Genomic DNA, 25,073 nt, shown 5'->3' with positions numbered 1-25,073 from the left:
GAATCTAGCGCCTGTAGTTCTCCTGGGCTGAGATTGGAAGGTCCTTTCTTTTTTATTCTGAGTTTATCCAGGTCATTGTTAACAAGTTTAAGGAAAGCTGCTGCATTCGGACGTGTACTAGGTGGCGGGTAAAGATCAGATTTTTTCTTTAATTTTGAAGCGCCCGAATGTGATGGAACATCGGGGTCGTCTATTTGTTGGAGAATGCGAGGGAGGTCTATTTGATCGATCAGATCAGTTGTATCACTCTCCTCCAATAACGCCACTAGTTGGTCTAGAGCTTGATTTTCTTGGGGGGTAAAATTGCCTTTAGTATCTTGTTTTTGGTAAAGTTTTTTGAGAATTATTTTACGGACAAATAATTGAAGGTCTTTATATAGTTCGAATGTGTCTAACCTGTAGTTGGGGCAAAAATTTAATCCTTTTTTCAGAATGGAGATTTCGTATTCTGAGAGGGGATAAGAGGATAAATTAATAATACTCAAGTCTGTGTCAGAGTGAGTGAGTGTGGTGGGGGGGGAAATCATAGTGTCATTTGAGTGTAAGTGTTTAAGTTTGGTGGAGGTGGTTTGAGACCGGCCAATACCAGGTCTAAAAAAGACGAGTCGTTACGACTAGGCTCGTGTATGGTAGTGGTGTCCTGAGGAAGAGAAGATGGATGTGCCTGTGTAGCGTGATTAGGCAGCAATCCCTTAATGGTGTTGTCGGGATGTGCCGGAATAAGGGGATTGATTATCTTATCTGAGATTGATTTTTTAGATTTCTGGTCTTGGGTGAAGTCGCCTGAAAGTTGGCGTTTAGTACCAGAGGGAGGTTTTGCTTTGGAAGTGATAAGTGGGGGAATGTGGAGCAAAGGTTTGTTGGAGGAAGATTTCTGGGGTATATTCGGATTCCTGGATGTTTTGTTATTTTGATTCCATTTGTAGGCCTTACCGGCCTCAAATGCGTTTTTATCCCTATGGAATTTGAAGTTTTTTTTGATGAGAATATTTTTATTAAAAGATTCAAGATGAGTTTTGAGTTTTTTCTCTTTAATAGAAACTGATTGGTGTGTCTTAAATTTTTGAAGTTGTTCACAAGTCTTAGTGATTTCAATGTCCAATGCCAGAGATCTCCTTGTGTATTCATCTATCAGAATCTGCATAAGGTTTCGTGAACATGTTTGTAAAGCGTTTTCCCATGTGGACTTGAACTCCGCATCCAGATCCTCCAGGGTAGGGAAGATCTGGACGCGGAGACCCAATGGGTTCATGTTGCTTTTGAGGTAATCTTGAAATGACCTGATATGCCAAAAAAATGAGGATTTTTTCTCTAAGTTCTTAGCAAGTTTAAAAAACAAAGAGGAAATCTCTGCTTCGGTGCGATCACTGTCACCAAATTTATCCAAGTATTGTTGCATTAGAGTGTCCCAGTCCTGGCCCACAAATATATTTTCGAAGTGTGTAGTCTCCGTTTCAGAAGCCATTATGTGGTAATGTATTAAGAAGGTAGGGGGGGGCGTGGTTTGCCTGGAGAGAAGATGGCTGCTTGATCCACTAGCTCTCTCCCACCTCAGCCTACTTTGAGCCTCGAACGGGGTCTATTACTCCCAAAATACCTCTCAACGATGGGAACATCATCCCGTGCACCCTCTCAGAGCAGATCCCGATCCCCGAGAGGAATTGCCAGCAACTCGGGCCAGACGATCCCGGAGATCTTCCGGACGCAACGGACAGTAATGGCGTCCTCTCCCCCCGCCTCAAATGCCACTCTATCCCACTCGGAGATCACCCTTACTCCCACGGATGCCAGCAATGCTCCGCAATCCCAACAGCTACCGTCGCATCGTCAGCCCAGCCTACAAGACTTACAAACAGTGGCGGCTGACATCAAGGACACCCTATTCTCGGCCATCACGGAACTGCGCCGTGAACTACAGGCCATCACAGGCCGCATGCAACGGGTGGAAGATGACGCTGTGAGGCAAACCCATACAGTGAGGAAAGTCCAGCAGAAAGTCGATCACCACACACTGCAGCTCGGGGACCTACAAAGACATGTCGAAGACCTCGACAATCGCGGTCGCAGACACAACCTGAGGATACGGGGCATACCAGAATCAGTTGAACATGACAGAATCTCTGCAGTTGTGACTGGCCTTTTCAACCACCTTCTAGACCACCCAGAACACAATAAGATCGACATGGAGCGCATCCATAGAGCCCTCCGCCCTAGAGGGAAAGATTCAGACCCCCCGAGGGACATTATCTGTCACATTAATGACTTCTCCATCAAAGAAGGAATCCTGCAAAAAGCCCGCGAAAAGGCGGTGTGGAATACAACGGACAACCCGTCCATATTTATCAAGATCTCTCTGCTATAACACTACGCCATCGTAAAGACCTACGCCCTCTGCTGGACGTCCTGAAAACAAAGGGAATTAGATATCGATGGAAGTTTCCCTTTGGCCTATCAGCTACATATCAAAGCCGTTCTGCCCTCCTCAGAGTGCCGGAAGATTTGGATGACTTCTGTCGCGCGCTGGACATCCCATACACTCCGGTCCCGAATTGGTACTCCGAATTTAACATACAACAACTAACTCGCCCCCCGCATGGAGAAGAACCCATGGATGCCCACAATACCAGCTTCCGCAGACGTCGCTCTCCTTCAAACACTAGAACCGGCTCCGCTCCTGGCACACACCACCCACCAAACAGCCCTATGACGGCACCCCTTCCTCGCAGGGCCCGCAGAGACCGCTGAGACCCTAAAAGGTAATGCCTATGCGAACATGCCATTCCTTACCTTCCACGATTATCCCACCAATGCCCGACATACCACAGGACGGACGTAGTCCACCGAAGATTGCGACAGAGTCACACCACAATGAGTCATGGACAACTCACCTTAACCATCAAAACACTAGACTGCTGATCCTTGCAACATACACAAACCTTTCCACTTACCGACGTATGTGATCCTTCCTCAACATCACATACCCCCCACCGCCATGACCAAGTTACCTCGGATTCTATTCCTGATCATCTACTCCCCCTCAGAATGCTTCGCGGAGATTCTACTCTTCTACAGCAAGATACCTAAGAACACAGACCGGCCACATCGCACCCACACGTTCCACATCATCGGACCACCTAAAGACAAGGCAACGACAGTTCTCACCTCCAGAACTTGCCAGATACCACTTTAGATGGCCCTTCTTCCAGCAACCACCCCCGGTTTATATAGGTATTATTTGTTATGCTTGTACACTTTGTACCACTTTATAAGATAACCTACCTCCCAATAAGGGAAGACATGTTGGCCTTAGGCCTGATTTACAACACTAAGTTTGCTATTCTTGTTATGTTTCCATGCAGAGTTTTACAATGCTTCACTTCCATGGCTTACAGCACACTCCTCACTCAGTTCTATCATGGGGTGACAGAAGACAGGACTATAGATAGATGCCTTGCAAACACGTCCCTACCCCCCACCCGACATAACCCTCTGTGAACAGCCTGAGCTTGTTTCACAGAGCAGAACCGCTGCTATTGCAATAACCCACATCACAACACCCTGCCCACACGAACGAGGGTAATGCCTCACATATTCTAACTCACCCCCGAGATGCTTATTACATCTTGCCCTCCGCCAACAATACAACTACTAACACTGCAATCCTACCAACGCTCCCCACCTTCCATTCCTATAGCCGCCCCTTGCTTAAGTATGCCCCACAGCTTGCATACATTCCTACCTCCTATCTACTCACCTTGATACACCTACAGAAGAAGCTAACCATGATAGATAGATAAGAATCCTATCATGATCATATTTTATTCATGGCACTCTACCCCAAACAAGCCACCAAAGGTGGAAACAAATATGCCTCTTCTCACCCCTCACCATACTCACATCAAGAAGGCATACACTACCCTCACAATATAGGCCCAGGCTCTACATAAGGTTCTCTCACACGGTACACCTCCCCCGTCCCCATACCAGGACTGCAGTAAAAGGAACTGTGGCTGCTCCTATGGTTGAACATTTCTCAGCTACACGATTATTGTTTGATTGTACTTTGTAAAGTTCACTGTTTCTGTTTCAGATGTGCCATGAGCAACATAACATCTCTGACACTGTGTTTTAAATACTTATTGGTTAAGTTAATCGCATTCTACCATTGGCACAATATCCATGCTTGACGGCAATAATCTCTTCTTACTAGATAGCAACACATGTCTACCAACGAACACCTACCTACCAATCCTAACCCCGACCTCCATGCACCAAACCCCAGTGTTCTCCATTGGTGGGGTAGTTAGCCACGCAAAACACTCGCACCGACGTAAACGTCTACATAACCACCCACAGACTATCCACCTTTCTTTGCTCACGGAGCCCTACACTTTGCGGTTCTCAAAATACACTGCCCCCCCAACTCACCCCTTGCATGTTAAGGCTGCAGATGGGACAGACCCTCCGGATACCCAACATACTTGTACTTTTATATCCCCAATTTCTCGACAGACAAGCCAACCCCCACACAGTGGAGTTTATATTCTACCCAATTCTCACAACCACAACCTAATTACACCCACTGAATTTTTCTGGCGAATATAATTTTTGTGGCTTGGAACACCGGATCGGTGATCTAATCGCCACACTTTGCCAGTCTCGTCTACCCCTCCTCCTTGTAACTTTCCCTCTACCCCACTACCCTTTCCTTCACCCTCCCCCCAGGGTCCTCCTTCCCCCCACCACAACCCCAACCCAGTCCTACACCCCTTATCAAGACACTCTCAAAACTCCTAAACATGGTGCCAACCACGAAAAATGCTAACACTCCCAGTCTTAAAATAGTCTCCCTCAATGTAAAGGGGCTCAACACCCCAGAAAAACGCTCCAAACTTCTCCTTACCATGCACAGACTCCAAGCGAACATAGTGCTTTTACAGGAAACACACTTTCGCTCAGATTGTATCCCTAAACTATCCAATATTCATTACCCGACTGCAATACACGCAACAAACCCTCTCCACAAAACTAAAGGAGTATTGCTCCTTCTCGCTAAAAATTGCCCTCTGAACATCACTGATTCTCTCATAGACCCAGAAGGCAGATACCTATTCGTGAAAGGTTCACTCCTTAACAAGACTGTAACACTAGCGAACGTCTACGCTCCAAATAAACACCAAGTCCCATTTTTTAGATCCACCACTACAGCCCTCACGAATTTCCAGGAAGGTACCCTCATATTGGGAGGTGACTTTAATGTCCCCCTAAACCCTATCCAAGACACATCTACTCACTCGTCGACACTACCATACAAAGCTCTCAAAGAAATCAAATCTTTACTCCAGAGATTGCTGCTCCATGACACCTGGCGTACATTAAACCCTGACACTAAGGACTATACCTTCTACTCTACACCACACAACCGCTACTCTAGGATAGACTTTCCTAACGCAAAATGATCTGCCCCTACTCTATCAAACTTCCATCGAACCCATGACCATATCTGATCATAATCCAATCTCCATGACTTTACAACTTCCCGACTCCACTCCTCGCTCTAGGACCTGGAGACTGGACTCTTCATTACTCTCTGACCCCACCGTCTCAACTGACATAAAATCCACACTACAAACCTTTTTCCAAGAAAATGACCCAGAAGACACCTCACATCTTAATAATTGGGAAGCGCATAAAAGTGTAATTAGAGGCGCCTTCCTCGCAGCAGCAGCTAAACGTAACAAAGAAAGAAGGAAACAACAATCAGATTTATTAGACAAGATCCGCAAACTGGAAGGACTGCACAAACATTCCCAAGCACTTACAACCCTTACTGACCTAATACAGGCAAGAAAAGACTTACTAAACCTACTAGACACACAGATACAACGCAAATACATACTCTCAAAAAAAAAATTCTATGAATTTGGCAATAAGGCCAGCAAAATGTTAGCGAGAGCCCTACAAACCTCGCGATCCAACCAGACAATACATCATATCACTGATCCCTCAGGACGCAAAATTACCAAATCCCCAGATATCGCTCGCCAATTCGTACAATACTACAGCAAACTATACAACCTTGCCTCCCCCTCCCCTACCAATGACACCACTACACGCCTCCAAAAGATATCTGAATTTCTGAAACAATACAGCCCAAATCCCATACCAGGCTCCATAGCCCAAGACTTGAACACCCCTCTCACACATGCCGAAGTCACCGCCGCCCTAAAACAAATGAAAGCAGGTAAAAGCCCGGGACCTGACGGCCTTACAGCCAGTTACTACAAAATCCACGCAGAAATACTTACTCCCCACTTTTTAAAAGCATACAACTCCTTTGCCCAACCAATCCACCCTCCACGAGATCTTCTCACAGCCCACATAGCAGTAATACCCAAACCTGACAAAGACCTTTCCCTAGTCACCAATTACAGACCTATATCACTGCTTAATGTAGACCTTAAATGGTATGCCAAAACTCTAGCCAACAGACTCCTGCCATTGATCCCCCAACTTATTGATCTTGACCAGGTGGGCTTTGTCCCCGGTAGGGAAGCGAGAGACAATACTCTCAAAGCGATCAATATACACCATTGGCTCACGTCTACCAATAACAAGGGTTTCATGCTCTCGCTCGACGCAGAGAAGGCGTTCGACAGAGTGGCCTGGGACTACATGAGAGAGACCCTCAAAGCTACAGGACTTCCCCAAATAATGCTGAACTACATATCTGCTCTTTACTCTAACCCCACAGCAAAAGTCCTGGTTAACGGCCACCTGTCGGATGCCTTCTCCGTGTCGAACGGCACAAGACAAGGTTGCCCACTATCCCCTTTAATCTTTATCCTTACCCTGGAACCCTTCCTCAAACGAATCAATACTAACCCAGATATTAAAGGGATTCAAATAAACCATCACACATATAAATTAGCTGCATTTGCAGACGACATCCTTCTATTTCTTACGGATCCACTTACAACTATCCCAAACCTGCTTAAAGACTTCCAAACATTCCACACCCTCTCCAATCTCCAAATTAATTTTTCAAAATCTACCGCTCTCAACATCTCCCTACCTTCAGAACTATATCAACAATGCAAACATAACTTCCCATTCACTTGGAATAGACATTCAATCCCATATTTAGGCATTGAAATACCAACCACCCTATCGAACCTTTACGCTCTAAACCACCTCCCTCTCCTCCAAAAAATAAAAACGGACCTAACTAAATGGTCATCAGGACACTTCTCTTGGTTCGGTAGAGCCTCGATCATCAAAATGAATATCCTACCTAGAATTTTATATATTCTACAAACAATCCCAATCAAAATACCACCCTCATTCTTCTCCATGTATCAAAAAGCCTGCACAACATTTATCTGGGGAAAAACACGACCACGACTTAGCTTCAAGAGATTGACGAACCCCAAATCCTTAGGAGGTATAGGACTACCCGACATACGCAAATACCAACTAGCCTGTCACCTGGCAAGGATCATTGATTGGAATGTTAACACCAAACATAAAGCTTGGATTCACATAGAACAATCATTCTCACGTATACCCATCCATCACACACCGTGGATCGATCCATCATTCATGCCACCAGCCTACTCTCGACACCCGATGATCAACACTACATTAATATCGTTCCGCGCCACATGTGCTAAATATCACATCTCCTCATTAAAAGGCCCAATGACACCTTTACGCCTAAACCCAGAATTCACACCCGGAATGCATACCTCCTTCTTAGCAGACATTTGGCCCCATCACACAATCAGAGCAAATCAATTTTTTGAGAGAGATAATCTCCTATCCCAAACTAACCTAGCCTCAAAACTGAATATAGGCAACTTCCCATTCTGGACATATGTGCAACTACGAAACTTCTTCAATAGACCTTCTCCTACACCAAATTGGTCCCGACCCACAACACCGTTTGAAACCCTCTGCCTAAACAAAGGCACGCCCACCCACCTAATCTCTCAAACATACAACCTCCTATTTAACGACCACACACCTATGAAACACTGGACCAACCTACAATGGGAACGAGATCTATCCATCCAGCTGAACGACCAAGACTGGGCTAACATATACACTTTGATCCATAAGGGTTCGATGAACGTGCAGGTCCAAGAAAACGCATACAAAATATTCTCTAGGTGGTATAGAACCCCTCAGCTACTACACCAATTCAACCGAACAATCCCTTCAACATGCTGGAGATGTCACGCAGACACAGGTTCTATGCTACATATCTGGTGGTCTTGCACTAAACTCCAACCTTTCTGGGTGAAAGTCCACGAACTGATCACGCAAATAACTACTTATTCCCTAGACTTTGAACCTCAAATGTTCCTTCTCCACCACTCTAAGACACGAATACCGACATACCTCCACTCTTTAGCCATGCACTTAGTGAACGCTGCAAAAATGTGTATTCCCCTAAAATGGCGATCCAAAGAACCTCCCACCATAAAAGACTGGTTTCACTGCATTCAACAGACAAAAGTCATGGAAGACCTCATCCACCAATCCAATGACTCACAGAATAAGTTTACAAAAACATGGACATGTTGGATACATTTCACCACTACGAACGAATACAAATTAATAATGACCTAACTGACCGTCCCAGATAGCTGCAAAATCTACAGTTTTCTCCCATTACCGATACCCTGATTCTGACATATATGGTTCCCCTCACCCCCCCCCCCCCTGCACTATTTACCGCGAACGTCCTCCTCGCCATAACCAGAAGCACTAGATAACTACTCCTTCCTGGAAAACCATTAACCCAGTGTCACTCCACAGGCTCACCATCCCTCCTCTCCCACAAACACTCACCACCCCTTCTCTTCCTATGTTGTTTCTACCTTATTTTACTTTTTCCCTCTTTTATTCATTTTTACTCTATACGCCCACAAACACATTAGCAAACTAGACACATTAAGCTTGGTAAATACGGAACTTAACCTGAGTTGCGCATCCACAATAACTCATACAGACCCCCACACCTCTCTACCCCATAGTATAAATACAATATCTTGGTCAAGCATGATACCTCAAATGCTCTATACAAAGTACGATACATGCCATACCTATCCCCTGCGCTTTGCCTTAAGAATGCCAATAGGAATGTCTTGTTTTACCACGCAATTGTTGCGGCTGCGCCCGCATTATAATATCCTTATGTGACATTGCTCATTTCGATATGTACCTGTCAATTTTTTTCTAAAAAATTCAATAAAAACCTGTTAATAAAAAAAAAAAAAGAAGGTAGGGTTTAATGTAAATGGTTAACAAAAAACAGGGGATAAGATGAAAATCCCTATCAGGGGAAGGGGAAGATACAATCCCCAGGGAAGGTAATTGTAATGAGTATGGAGAATATCAGGAGCCTAAAGTACGTTGGTCAGGCGGGGAGTGGTATTTGCTACCAAAGAAACAATGGACAGAGAAAGGGGAGACCAACTTATTTAGGAGGAAAGCCGTGCCACGTCCAAAAGTACATAAACACAAGAAAAGAGTTCCCCTAGGTGGACTTTACCGGCACTTGCATAAAAAAGAAAAAATAGAAGTAAAGACTATAGTACATAATAAAAAAATATATATTTTATTCAATTGGAAAATACAAATATTAAAAACAAAGTGGATATCATGGGTAACAAAGCAGTACTACTTAGTAAACATAATGTACAATCAAGCAGTAAGCAATGATGAAAAGGAACCAGAAGACTCTTATCAAGCCCGACGCGTTTCGGGGTATTTAATATTTCTAGGGTCCTTCTTCAGGGGCATAGTTGAAAAGAGGGGTTCATCTAAATTAATTAAAAAAAAAATGAAAAAATGAGAGTGTGTAGACAAGGGTCAAATGATGGAAGAGTTGTCACTAGATATCCAATAGAAGGTTTGAATGATCAATTGATCACCTACCTGGAAGAATTTTCAATAACTGCTAATGGAAGGGAGTCTAAAACGAAAAACCAATGAGAAAGAGCAGGGTGTGGAGGTGGGCAGTTATGATGTAACAGATATAGGTGCTAATTCTTAGATGGTACAAGCTGCAAGAAGGTAGGCAGCAATCTCCATAAAGGAGTATGACACTGTGCCCATCCCGCCCGACCCGGGCGTGCGCAAACCAGAGCGATATGCTGAGGTCACAGGAAGGCACCCCTAATCAGTTTCTATTAAAGAGAAAAAACTCAAAACTCATCTTGAATCTTTTAATAAAAATATTCTCATAAAAAAAAACTTCAAATTCCATAGGGATAAAAACGCATTTGAGGCCGGTAAGGCCTACAAATGGAATCAAAATAACAAAACATCCAGGAATCCGAATATACCCCAGAAATCTTCCTCCAACAAACCTTTGCTCCACATTCCCCCACTTATCACTTCCAAAGCAAAACCTCCCTCTGGTACTAAACGCCAACTTTCAGGCGACTTCACCCAAGACCAGAAACCTAAAAAATCAATCTCAGATAAGATAATCAATCCCCTTATTCCGGCACATCCCGACAACACCATTAAGGGATTGCTGCCTAATCACGCTACACAGGCACATCCATCTTCTCTTCCTCAGGACACCACTACCATACACGAGCCTAGTCGTAACGACTCGTCTTTTTTAGACCTGGTATTGGCCGGTCTCAAACCACCTCCACCAAACTTAAACACTTACACTCAAATGACACTATGATTTTCCCCCCCACCACACTCACTTACTCTGACACAGACTTGAGTATTATTAATTTATCCTCTTATCCCCTCTCAGAATACGAAATCTCCATTCTGAAAAAAGGATTACATTTTTGCCCCAACTACAGGTTAGACAAATTCGACCTATATAAAGACCTTCAATTATTTGTCCGTAAAATAATTCTCAAAAAACTTTACCAAAAACAAGATACTAAAGGCAATTTTACCCCCCAAGAAAATCAAGCTCTAGACCAACTAGTGGCGTTATTGGAGGAGAGTGATACAACTGATCTGATCGATCAAATAGACCTCCCTCGCATTCTCCAACAAATAGACGACCCCGATGTTCCATCACATTCGGGCGCTTCAAATTTAAAGAAAAAATCTGATCTTTACCCGCCACCTAGTACATGTCCGAATGCAGCAGCTTTCCTTAAACTTGTTAACAACGACCTGGATAAACTCAGAATAAAAAAGAAAGGACCTTCCAATCTCAGCCCAGGAGAACTACAGGCGCTAGATTCTCTGAAGGCTAACAATACAATTACTATCAAATCATCTGATAAGGGAGGGAATGTGGTAGTCTTGGACAATGACCATTATATCAAGATCTGTAAAAAAATTCTCAACAATGTGGACTGGTACCGTCGTATGCCAGCCTCTATTGTTGAGAAATATAATAAAGAATTTTACGCGTTAGTTGATTCCGCATTTCTCAACAATATAATCAGTAAAGCTACCTGGACTTTTGTGAGAAACAACTTTCCCAAGACCCCCACTTTCTATGCACTCCCTAAAGTGCATAAAAATTTGACAGATCCACCGGGTAGGCCCATAATCTCAGGTGTGGGTTCAATAAGCGACAACGCTAGTAAATTGATTGATGAATACCTTAGGCCCTTCGTAGTGTCTTTGGCATCTTATGTAAAGGACACTAGCCATTTTTTACAAATCCTGGACCATTTGTCTGTCTCAGATCATGCCCTCCTCGTCACCATTGACGTGGAGACACTCTACAGCTCCATTCCACATGAACTAGGTTTGGCAGCAATCAGACATATACTTCAACAAAAATTGGATTCCGATCCCATTTACAATGAATTCATCATTGAACTGCTCGAGTACATCCTCACCCATAATGTTTTCACCTTCCTCGGCTCCCACTACCTCCAGGTGCAGGGGGTAGCTATGGGGACATGTTGTGCCCCATCGTATGCCAACCTGTACCTGGGAACATCTCCCAATATACAAACCACATTCAGGGGTGGTACCGATATATAGACGACATTTTTGTCGTTTGGGAGGGCCCTCCGGATGTACTCGAGCAGTTCATATCCAGGATGAATAAGAATGACTTCAATTTGACATTCACAATGTCCTTTAACAATACTTATGTAACTTTTTTTGGATATTGAGGTCTTCAAAGATGGACAGGGCAAACTCTCCACGAAGCTATTTAGAAAAAGCACTGCTGGCAACACCATATTGCATGCTGCTAGCTTCCACCCCAAACCTCTAATTGATTCCATACCCTACTCGCAATACATCAGGATCAAGCACAATTGTACAGATAATGAAACCTTCCTCAAAGAAGCTGCTGCCCTACGAGACAGACTATTATTACGCGGATACTCCCACAAATCCCTAAAAAAGGCTTTTAAAAAAGCAACTAACAAACCCAGACAAACGCTCCTCCATCCTACCAAACAACAAAGAGACACACGCCACCTTAGTATTATTACAACATACAATCAACAACATCAGCAAATCAAAAGAATAATTGAAAGATACTGGCATTTGTTGGTTCTCGACCCCGGCCTGGGCCATCTAGTACCAGAAAAACCCCATTTTACATTTAGGAGAGCAACTTCCATTGGCGACAAAATCACCAACAGTGAATTTAGATTAACGACAACTCATTGCAAATATAGGGGTACATTTGCCTGCGGTACTTGCCACTACTGTGGCTACATGCTGACCCAGAGAAATCCCACTCTCCCTAATGGGAAAACCTTTTTTCCTAAACATTTTGCTAACTGCAGGACCACTGGAGTGGTCTACCTACTCCGGTGCAACTGCGGCTGCTTTTACATAGGAAAGACTAAACTTGAGTTTTGGCGAAGAGCATACAGGCATATTTTGTCGATGAAAACAGCTGACCCTGATCTTCCCCTGGGCCGGCATGTGGCTCTGGTACATGGAGGCAAGTTTCCCGCTATCAAATTCTTAATTTTGGATCGTATACATCCTAGCCCCAGAGGGGGTGATTGGAACAAAATCTTACTCCAAAGAGAACTCAAATGGATTCATTTATTAAAGGCCACCACACCCCCAGGCCTCAATGAGGCTGTCTGTTTTAAACCCTTCTTAGAAGGCTTCAATTCTGGGGGAATGGAAAAGTAATCCCTTGTTTCCCCCATCTACTATCTCCCTGTCCCCTCCCTCCTTCCGCCCCCTCTCCCCCCCCTCCTTTTTCTCCCCCCCCTTCCCCCCCCTCCCTCTTTTTCCCTCCCCCCTTTTCCTTCTCCCTCTACTTATCACAAATTGCGGGTTGCAATGTTTGCTGTGTTCTCCTTTGTGTTTTCCTATTTGACTTCTGTACACCAAGCTGTATGTCTGGCCTTTTACATGCCTCCCACCTTTTTTTTTTTTTTAGGGAACCATGTATCAGATCCACACAATCAGCTTGGTTGGTTCCCCTGCTGGAACCTTCCTTTTGTTAACATATCATTTATCTGTTTTTTACTTTATGTCAGCATTTATGTGTCCTAACCTGTGGTTAGGTCTTTTGTTGCCCAAATGCTAAATTCTCTATTGGATGTTCCTGTTTATGTTTCTGCATAATATAATGTCTTGTATAAAGAGATCATTCTGCCTGTTATACCACCAATCTTAATGTACATTTTATTAATATACTGTTTAACATTCGATTCTGCCTGCCCTCTCTTGCAAAAGAATCGACACTTTGTGACATGTCCTAGTCCTCTCTCCTCATATTTTCATCTAAGCCACTCCTATTATATAATTCATTTTTACTTTCTCATGCCCCCCTTTTTCGGTTGTGTTATTCCTACCTCACCTATTAGGTGTACATTCCCATATGCTTTTCTTTTTTTTTGGCCAATTCTCCCACTTCCCGGCCCCCCCCGAGGCGTGTGTGGCCGGAGCGGCTGCCCGGCACGGAAAGCCGCCCCAGAATTTTTTCCTGGGGCGGCGTTTAGGGAGGTTGTTGGGCGTTGTTCCACCTCACGCCCACCGCCTCCATGTTGCCACTCCGGCGAGCATGCTCAGTTCGCCGGATGGGCACTTCCGTGTCGGTGGGGCGGGTGTGCGCGACGTCGCTCCAACGTTATTGCACTCGCGCATGCGCGGTAGGGGCGGCGCCGCGCACGCTCGCTTCGGGAGGTTTTTAATTAGGCGCCCCAGCTGACGGTCTCTACTATACAGCTGTGCGTCATTCTGACGCCAGCTGATTGGAGCCCGTCCTATACTTAAACCGGCCCCACTCATCCCCTGCCAAGGCGTTTTACATGCCGGATGCCGGATTGCGTGGTCGGCCGTGTTCACATTTTTTGTCCTCCCAAGGTATGTCTATTTACTTCTTTCTCTTCCTTCTCCTTCCCAAGGATCAGTATTATAAATGCATTATACTTTCTTCTTCAGTATTCATTTATTTTCAGCTATATGGTTGCATTGTTTTGGCCCTTTTTACCACTTCCTAACCTGCCATGGCTTCTACTCTATTTCCTGCAGGCTATGGGGAACTTATACATATGGCTTCTTTAGCACCATATTTGCCTTTTACATACTGGCTATATACTACTATGCCAAACTTTTTTATAGTACTCCAGCTTTTTGACCATAAAATTCTTTACAATTTATGTACTTACTCCTGGACATATATTTTCAATATATATTTCTAGTTATCAATTTTCTTTATAATGCACACATCTGCTTTACAATTATGACACATATATATATACTCTTATTACCCCAGTTTTCTGTAAGTTATATCTTTTTTGAACTTATATTCAGTGCCTTTCCTGCTGCACTGCTTTAACCAGCATGTTACTTATATGTGAAAATTTGACTACAGGCACTTTATTGTAATATATATTTTTTTCATACTAATTTTGGTTTGTCATTTTTGCATCCATTCACATACATTGAACTCCTTTTAAGGTACCTTAATTTTTCATTTTATAGGGGCGCCTTCCTGTGACCTCAGCATATCGCTCTGGCTTGCGCACGCCCGGGTCGGGCGGGATGGGCACAGTGTCATACTCCTTTATGGAGATTGCTGCCTACCTTCTTGCAGCTTGTACCATCTAAGAATTAGCACCTATATCTGTTACATCATAACTGCCCACCTCCACACCCTGCTCTTTCTCATTGGTTTTTCGTTTTAGACTCCCTTCCATAAGCAGTTATTGAAAATTCTTCCAGGTAGGTGATCAATGGATCATTCAAACCTTCTATTGGATATCTAGTGACAACTCTTCCATCATTTGACCCTTGTCTACACACTCTCATTTTTTCATTTTTTTTTAATTAATTTAGATGAACCCCTCTTTTCAACTATGCCCCTGAAGAAGGACCCTAGAAATATTAAATACCCCGAAACGCGTCGGGCTTGATAAGAGTCTTCTGGTTCCTTTTCATCATTGCTTACTGCTTGATTGTACATTATGTTTACTAAGTAGTACTGCTTTGTTACCCATGATATCCACTTTGTTTTTAATATTTGTATTTTCCAATTGAATAAAATATATATTTTTTTATTATGTACTATAGTCTTTACTTCTATTTTTTCTTTTTTATGCAAGTGCCGGTAAAGTCCACCTAGGGGAACTCTTTTCTTGTGTTTATGTACTTTTGGACGTGGCACGGCTTTCCTCCTAAATAAGTTGGTCTCCCCTTTCTCTGTCCATTTTAGAAGCAATTGCAGCTTCAAAGTCAGAACTAATGGGTCGCATAGACAGCCTAGCGTCTGAATGTAATCATATCCGCCATGATCTGGACAAGATCAGAGGCAGATTAACTGTTGCAGAGGATCGTATTTCGGAGGTGGAAGATACGTCTCACACCCAGGGCTCACAAATAGCTGAATTAAAGGACACGGTCCATTCGCTTCAGCATAGAGCAGATGACGCAGAGGACCAGGACCAGAAATAATGTAAGAGTGGTGGGGCTACTCGAGGGGGCGGAGGGGTCTAACCCATCAACGTTTGCGGAGCAGTTTTTTAAAATTACTATTGTCGCTGGGTGATCTCCCCCCCACGTATGTGGCAGAGAGGGTGCACAGAGTTCCCACAGGTGTCAGACCATCAGGTGTACCACCACGTCCCTTTTTTAGTCCGATTTCTCAACTACAAGGACATAGACCTGCTGCTGGCTGAAGCAAGGAAGCATAAAGAATTGAAATATGAAAACGCTCGCATTATGCTTTTCCCACGTTTCTCAGCAGAAACACAATGTAGGCGTGGCTCATTTACAGATGTCAAAAGGAGATTAAGGGAGAAGGAGCTGAAATACAGCATGCTATATCCAAGTCGACTCCATGTGCAATATAAGGGCACAGTTAAATTTTTTGAAACGCCACAAGATGCATGTGACTGGTTGGATCAGAATCCATGATGGCAGATTCACACTGAGCTACTCTATTTTTCTTTTTTCTTTTCAAAGTTGTTGAACAGTTCTTGGTTTATTTCTGCATCGCAGATACACTCTCCTTTTTTTATTTTTTACTGTCTCTTCTATCATATTGAGACTATTGCCAGGAGAGGGTGGATTCCATATAATACTAGGAGATAACAGTTTTCCTTTATACCTGGGAACATGTATGCGCTAAGGAGCCATGTTGTTTTTGGAGTTACGCTTGGAGTATGGATATTTCATCCTTTTTGCAACCTCCTTTCATTTCTCTCCTTTAAGCAGGCTTAATGCATCCGAAATCTAATGCCGCGTACACACGGTCGGACTTTTCGTCTACAAAAGTCCGACAGCCTGTCCGACAGACTTCCGGCGGACTTTCGGCGGACTTGCAGCAGACTTTCTAACGAACGGACTTGCCTACACACGACCACACAAAAGTCCGACGGATTCGTACGTGATGACGTACACCGGACTAAAATAAGGAAGTTCATAGCCAGTAGCCAATAGCTGCCCTAGCATGGGTTTTTGTCCGTCGGACTAGCACACAGACGAGCGGATTTCGGGGTCCGTCGTAGTTACGACGTAAAGATTTGAAGCATGTTTCAAATCTAAAGTCCGTCGGATTTGAGGCTGAAAAAGTCTGCTGAAAGTCCGGAGAAGCCCACACACGATCGGATTACCAGCCAGCTTTAGTCCGTCGGCGTCCGTTGGACTTTTGTAGACGAAAAGTCCGACCGTGTGTACGCGGCATAAGAATCGGTCGGTTACAAGCTGTCCCTACTTGGACTACCGGTGGACGATTCGGAGAAAACACAGAACTTATTCCAGTATACAATGCTATTGTTTCACTAGGTTGAACTTCCACAGGTTTGTTGGTTATAGGGATCAAGCTGCATACCGGACAATTTGTTTTCTTCTTTTTCTTTTTGTTTTTACTTTTTTTGATTTTTGGATTTTTTTTTAGTTTTTTTTCAAATAGTTTTGCAGTTTCTGGTATAACAGCAGGGGAGGGATTGTTTGACCAATGCTACGTGACATATATTAGTTGTGCACATATATTAAGTGGAATGTACATGTCCTCTTAGGAAATAATTGGGCCTACTTCCTCTTGTCTCTCTCGCATATTAGGATTGTTCGTTTATTGTAACCTAAATAATGGATAATAGAATTAAGGTTTTGTCCTGGAACGTCCGGGGCTTAAATAATAAATTTAAGAGAGCTAAGGTTTTTCAGTACCTCAAGCAGGTTAAACCGCACATCGTCCTTCTCCAGGAAACCCATTTGCAAAATACTATCTTAAGCATTGGATGCAAAAGACAATCCATTCCACGTATTCTACTTACGCCCGAGGGGTTTCTATTCTCATAAGCAAAGCAATTGCATGTACAATCCACCAGGTGTTCACTGACCCAGGGGGACGATATGTGGTGGTACTGCTAGAAATGTTTAATACCAAAATCTTGTTGGTGAGTGTCTACTTGCCTCCTCCCTTTCAGGTCTCCCTATTGTATGATTTAATGGTGAAGCTGGCTCCATATACGCATCTCCCAATGCTCATGATGGGTGACTTTAATGCTTTTCAAGACCCAGTACTAGACTCCTCAAATGTGGCCAGACCCGCATCTGTAGACCTCGGCTCCTGGGTCAATGTGGCGGATGTAACTGAACTTTGGAGATGGAAACATCCGGGCGCCATTTCTTAATCTCATTTATCCTCCACACACAAGTCAGCTGCTAGAATTGATTTGGCGTTCGGAAACTCCTCTCTTCTAAAATATGTATACGAGGTCACATATCTGTCAGGAGGGGTTTCGGATCATAATCCGCTTGAGGTCACCCTTGGCTTTCCCTTGGGGGGAAAAAGAGGAGGATGGAAATTGTCTCCAGACTGGCTGCTGGAGGACCAAGTGGTCACCCACATCAGCAAATCCATAGACTCATATTGGAAGACAAATGAGAGTTCAACTGATCCCTCTCTTGAGTGGGATGCCTTTAAAGCAGTGGTGAGAGGCGAGTGCATATCTGCTATAAAATCAGTAAAGAAAGAAAGGAGTCAAGAGGGTGAGCTACTTCTGGCTAAAGAAAGAGACGATGCTAAAACTCATGCTGATTCCCCCACTGAGACAAATTACATCTCCTTATTAGAAACTAGACGATTAGTAGCCTTGCATTTTACAAATCTAGCCCACACTGAAGTTAGGCAGAAGACTGAGACTATTTTCGCGGAAGGAGACAAGAACGGGAAATTATTAGCTAATCTGACTGCTGACCTAAAGACCAGTTAGTATCCCTGTAGTGAGAACTGAAGGTGGGTCCTTGATAACTAATCCAGTAGAAATTTAGCAGGAATTTATTAGATACTACTCATCTTTGTACTCTCCTATCCCTCCGTATGATCCTCAAGAATTAGATGAGTTATTACACAATCTCTCCATACCAAAATTGTCTGATATAGATGCCACCTCCTTGGAAGACCTTATTTCAACATCAGAAATAGAGTCTGCCATGCTTGCTTTCCCTCCGTAGAAGGCACCAGGCCCTGACAGGTTCCCTGCAGATTTTTACAGGGCATTCAGGTCTCATTTGGCCCCTAGACTAAACAAACTTTTCACTCATTGCTGGGAACAGGGAGCCTTGCCGGCGTCAATGATGGAAGCAAATATGGTGCTCCTCCTGAAGCCAGGTAAGGACCCCATGGAATGTTCCTCTTACCGCCCTATTGCATTACTCAACATGGATCTGAAGATCCTTACTAAGGTACTGGCTTCAAGAGTGGCTAAGGTTATCGCTACGGTGGTGGACATTGACCAGACTGGTTTCATGCCTGAAATGTCGACAGACACGAACTTGAGGAGATTACGTACACACCTTCAATTAGACACCTCTGATTCCCCAGCCAAGGTGGTTGTATCCATCGATATTGAAAAAGCCTTTGACTCCGTAGATTGGCAATATATGCAAAAGGTTTTGGAGGCGATGGGTTTTGGTCCTAGATTCCGTCGTTGGATCACGATGTTGTATAGTGATCCTCGGACGGCTATCCGCTTAGGGGTGGTGGTATCTGATTTTTTCAAAATCAATAGAGGTACCTGACAAGGGTGTCCATTGTCCCCGTTTCTCTTTGCCCTGATGATGGAACCCATGGCTAGAGCATTGCGACAATCTGACAAAGTGGGAGGAATACGAGTGGGGACAATTAAAGAATGTGTAGCACTTTACGCAGACGACTTGCTCCTTTTCCTTATTGACCCAGGACCGTCTCTAAAAGCTGCCCTTAAGATTCTGGACAAGTTTGCCTCTTTTTTGGCTTACGGGTGAATTGGAGCAAGTCGTCCATTCTGCCGGTGGGTCCCAGGGCACAGGCTCAGAGAGATGATACTCTGCCACTTCAATGGGTCTCCTCTTTTACATACTTAGGTGTAAAAATAACTGCAAATATTCATGACTACATGACCTTAAACCTTCTCCCATTGGTGACTAGACTGAAACACAAAACCCAGATCTGGAAGAGGCTGCCTTTGTCCCTATTAGGTAGAGTTAGCCTAATTAAAATGAAAATTCTATCTGTAATTCTCTATTTTCTGCGTCACTCTCCTGTTTGGACACCAATATTATGACACATTAAATGGAATCATAGGATCATTTATATGGTCACCACAATCACCCCGTATAAGTATTTCAATCTTACAAGAACCCTGTGGGCAGGGGGGTTTAGCGCTTCCAGACTGGAAAAAGTATTATTTGGCTGGACAGATGGTGTTTGCTATGAGATGGCTAACGGGAAATGATGGGGATTCTGCTACGGTGTTGGAGGCAGCCCTTTTGGGGTCATATGTGAGTCTCAGATTGGCTTTCTATAGGGGCCCAAAAACAAGCCTGCCTATTACTATCTCAATGGGGGCTACCATTAAGGCATGGGAGGTTTCCACCACTTTGGCATCTCCCAGTTATACAGGTTTTACGCCCTCGGCCCCATTATGGATGAATCCGAATTTGCCACATTTCAATTCCCTTCCGGATCCAGTGTTGTGGGCTAGTAGGGGAGTAAAAGTATTGGAGGATATCACCAGAGAGGGAGATCTTGTCACGTTTGATCAGCTGAAGGCTAGACATGATCTTCCAAACTCCACTTTCTTTAGATTCCTGCAGCTGCGTCATGCTTTTCAGGCGCAGTTTGGTGATCGGAGAGTGGAGATTCTTCCCTATAAACTGGAAACAATTCTAAAAAATGAAGACCTTAAAAAACCATTATCAACCATATACAAGTTGTTATTTGCCAAGACTCCACAGGGAATGATCAAATGTAAAGAACGGTGGGAGAGGGAAATTCCCGACATCCAGGGTGAGGACTGGGAGGATATGTGGGATCACCCCTCTAAATACCTGGTTTCAGCCAGAGATCGCCTAATCCAATTCAAATTCTTACATCGCATTTACTTTACCCCAGCCAGGTTGGCCCGTATATATCCATCTGCCAATAGCCATTGCTGGAGATGCAATCATTACCCAGCAGATGCAGATACAAAATTTTTGGACTGAGGTCGCAGGTTGTTTGACAGAGGTAGTGAGCATCCAGGTTCCTGTGACTCCCAGAGTCTGTCTTATCGGACTGGTGGAGGAAGTGGTATCATCACTATCTCATCGCACATTGCTGAATATAGGGTTATTTTCCTTTAAAATGGAAAAACACTACGGCACCAACATTGTCATTTTGGAAAGGATTGATTAACTCAGTGGTACCCTTATACAGAGCCACATATAGGGCTAAAGGTTGTCCTAAGAAGTTTACTAAAGTTTGGTAGGCATAGCTGGACTCCTCGGCAACAGTGGGTTAGATAGATAAGGACTAAGCATTATAATTATGGGGACTGCTTGAGGTATAATATAATACTATATAATATTTAATACGTAATGTGTATATTATTTATATAATAAAATTTGAGCTCTGAGGAATGAGAAAATATGGCGTATAGAGGACCTATCTAAGGTCATATGAGGTTTGATGGTGCACACTATGATACATTCGCTTTGTAGCTATTGGTCAGGGTGAGGGGAGGGGGGGTTATTTTATTTGAACTATGTTTAGTGTTATTTAGTCGGCTCTGCGTGGCCAGTCTCAGTGGGGTATGTTGCCCAACTGAGGAATGTTTTTCATTTCTGTTATGTATGTATCTGTCTTAAAAAATCAATAAAAAGATTGTTTAAAAAAAAAAAAACATTTTTGAATTTCTGCAAGATGGTCTCAATAAAGGCTTAAGCCTAAATAACCCAAAGACTCAATACTCAAGACTGGTAATCCAATTCATAAAAGCTATCTAGCATATAAAACCTTCTAAAAAATGTTTTGTCCCACAAATAGAATTTTTCTCTAATGCTTGACTTTTTGCAAACTCAGAACCCACAGGAACCCTAAAAGCATTTTTTTCTGGTGGCTATATCCTTGGCTAGCAGAGCTGCAGAGTTGGGTGCCACTGCCTTGGCCTGCTAAGAAACCTTCTTCACTTCTATTCAAAAAGTGTGGTCATGATTCTAGTGGCAGCATTACAAAAGTCATGTATTACTTTTACCTCAAACAGGAAATAGTTTTGCCTACTTTCAAAAATGGGTATTTGAATGAGGTTTATCCCTTAAAGTGATTGTAAACAATCACCTTGTAAAACAATCCATTCAGCTTAAAATTGAAATGAAAGATAAAACAGTTGTGTATCAATATTTAAAACATCATCAATACCTTTTTTCTCTTTTTTATAAGTAATCACATTCCCTCTGTTCTCAGCTGCATAAGAGCTGGGGGGAGGAGCAGCTACGGTACACTGAGCTTCCCAGTGAAAGGCTGTGCAGGGGAGGCTTGTCAGGACAAGTCTGATCATTGGAGTAGAGCAAGCTGAGTTCCCTGCATAGTTAGGGAACTGGTCACGGTGTGTTCTCCTGCTTAATGCGGTCAGTTTTTAATAGTGAAGCAGAGGGACTGGCAGGAGCACCAGGGATTTCACACAAAGGAAACGATGCAAAGAGAACAGGATACTTTTTCATCCATATACATGGTACAGCAGCCACATATCAGGAATATGAAATGTTGGGGTAACAAACATTTTAAATGTGGGCTGGACTCTCCATAAATACATTTAAGCAACACGGTTCAACAGGAAGTCAGATCTTCTATTTGTGATCCCAATGGAAAAAAAGGAGGGGGTTGCAGATCCCATAAGGGATGGCGCATACTCAACCTACTGTTGTTCTTGTTTGTAAAGTGGTAACATGGTCTTCTATACATACTTTTGTTAGTCATTATGCAAGAGAACCTGCTACACTGCGCAGAGCTGAACTTAGTTGAAATAGTATTACTGCCTTTACTAGGTAATTAAAAATTCTAGCGTTATCCCCCCTCTCTTTGTGTTGCTAGTTATTTCCCATATCTATGCTGCAACTATGTAGTCAGAAATACAAAAAAAAACATTATCAAACACTTGCCATAATTTTCCCTTTCCTGACTATTCTGCATTTTAGCACAGGACCCACCTGGTGAGGTAGACTAGTAATGGCTGTGAGGTGGGTGTAATTTAACCACTTCCAGCCCAAGGACATCATACAGTATGACATCTTTAACTTTCGGTGGTGATATCTGAATGATGCCTGCAGCAGCAGGCATCATTCAGATATCTTCTTTTTCAGCCAGAAATTCTGTGCACCGTAAGAATGATCATAGTGGCAGTTTAGCCTTTTGATCATTCTTACAGGCAGTGGGAGGGGACATCTCCCCTCCTGCCGCACTCCGGTGCTTCTCCATACTCACACGTGCGATCTGGGACCCAGAGAAAGAATCCACCACAGCCAGATGAAGAGCAAAGAGATTTCTGGTGACCATTTGGTCGCCAGTCATCTTTATGACCGTTGGAGGCCCAGGCAAGACATTATCACGTCACGTCCGGGCCACGGATTTAAACAAAGCAGAGATCTTGGCTGGAAAGCATTGGATCGTTCATTTTTTTTGATCTGATGCTTTCCAGCCTGGAGGAGAGATGTGGGGTCCATAAACAGGACCTGTCACCCACAATTCCTGTTACAAGGGATGTTTACATTCCTTGTAATAGGAATAAAAGTGATCAGAAAGTGTAAAAATTTTAAAAATTAAAGTAAAATAAACAATAAAAGTCGTGCCCGCATATGTAAATGCCATTCAAACTAAACGTGAGGTATCACCGAGTGCGTTAGCGCAAGAGCAACAATTCTAACACTAGACCTCCTCTGTAACTCTAAACTGGTAACCTGTAAAAAAAATTTAAAGCATCGCCTATGGAGATTTTTAAGTACCAAAGTTTGGCGCCATTCCACAAGTGTGTGTAATTTTAAAGGATGACATGTTGGGTTTCTATTTACTCTGTGTAACATCATCTTTCACATTATACAAAAAAATTGGGCTAACTTCACTGTTTTGTTATTTTTTAATTCATGAAACAGGTTTTTTTCCCCAAAAAATGCATTTGAAAAATTGTTGCGCAAATACCGTGTGACATAAAAAGTTGCAACAGCCGCCATTTTATTCCCTAGGGTGTCTGCTAAAAAAACATAATTTTTGGGGGTTCTGAGTAATTTTCTAGCAATGATGATTTTTCCATGTAGGAGAGGAGTGCCAGAATAGGCCCAGTATGGAAGTGGTTTTTAAATAAAGCTTGGTCATCATGGGTTAGTGGAGTGGGCAGAGGCTACACATACAGAACCTACTGTATACTACCCATACTGATGCTGGATCTGATAATTTTCAGTCATTTCTGTTTATCAGTGTAATAAAAATCCACTGTGCTGGCCAATAACAGCAATCACAAATGTAAGTAGTACTGCCAAGGGACTCAGACTAAGGTATTTGAGCAACAGATCACAGCAGAACTGCATTGGATTTGCTGGGCAGGTGAGTATCTGAATTGAGGACAGTCCTGGATAACAGGTAAGAGGGGACAAAAAATAAATGTCAAGCGGTGGAGATGGAATTTTATCTTTAATTATAAAAAAGGTAGAGGTAGGGGTCTCAACTCATAAGTTCCTGTGCCTCTGCCATTTATATATATGTATGTATGAGAAGTATGAGAGGTCAGCGAGCTTGCATGTATGGTTCTGCGAACATGGCAAAGAAATAAGAGAGCCAAAGTGTTTTATTAGAGAAGGGGGAAACTATTCACCTAGCTGGTTTAGGGATTGTGCATAGGGTACCAATATACAGATAGTTTGTATAATAGGCACAATATCTGTTTACTTGATCTAAGCAGACAAAAGTCCAAGGAAATTATTTAATAATTTTGCCACCTCTGACACCTATATTACCAATTTTTTTAGAGCGTTACAGTCTTTTACCTCATTTGATATGGTGTCCTTAACTTTGAAACATTTCACTATGAGAATAGACATTTGTATAAGATACTGCAAATCTCTTTCCCACATATTTCCACTGTCATTGACACCTCCAGTTTTCCCATGGTATCCTGAAAGTACCTCTTCTTGTTAAGTAAAATAGGCAGAGGACTTTTACTTGTGAACTAATTGTGATTTGTTTGCGAATGGCAGGCAGCTGTATGTTGGTGTTGACCTCTTCCCCTTTGCCAGTGTGGCACAATATGGGCCTGCTCCAGAAACAGCAGGTGTCAATATTGTTTAACCCTCATTACAACCCTCTTCACAACAGGAGCCGCTGTTCAAGAGCAGTGGGGCATGTGATG

Source organism: Aquarana catesbeiana, linkage group LG10 (assembly GCF_042186555.1).
Source record: "Aquarana catesbeiana isolate 2022-GZ linkage group LG10, ASM4218655v1, whole genome shotgun sequence".
Classification (NCBI taxonomy): Eukaryota; Metazoa; Chordata; class Amphibia; order Anura; family Ranidae; genus Aquarana; species Aquarana catesbeiana.
This window is presented reverse-complemented; position numbering follows the sequence as displayed.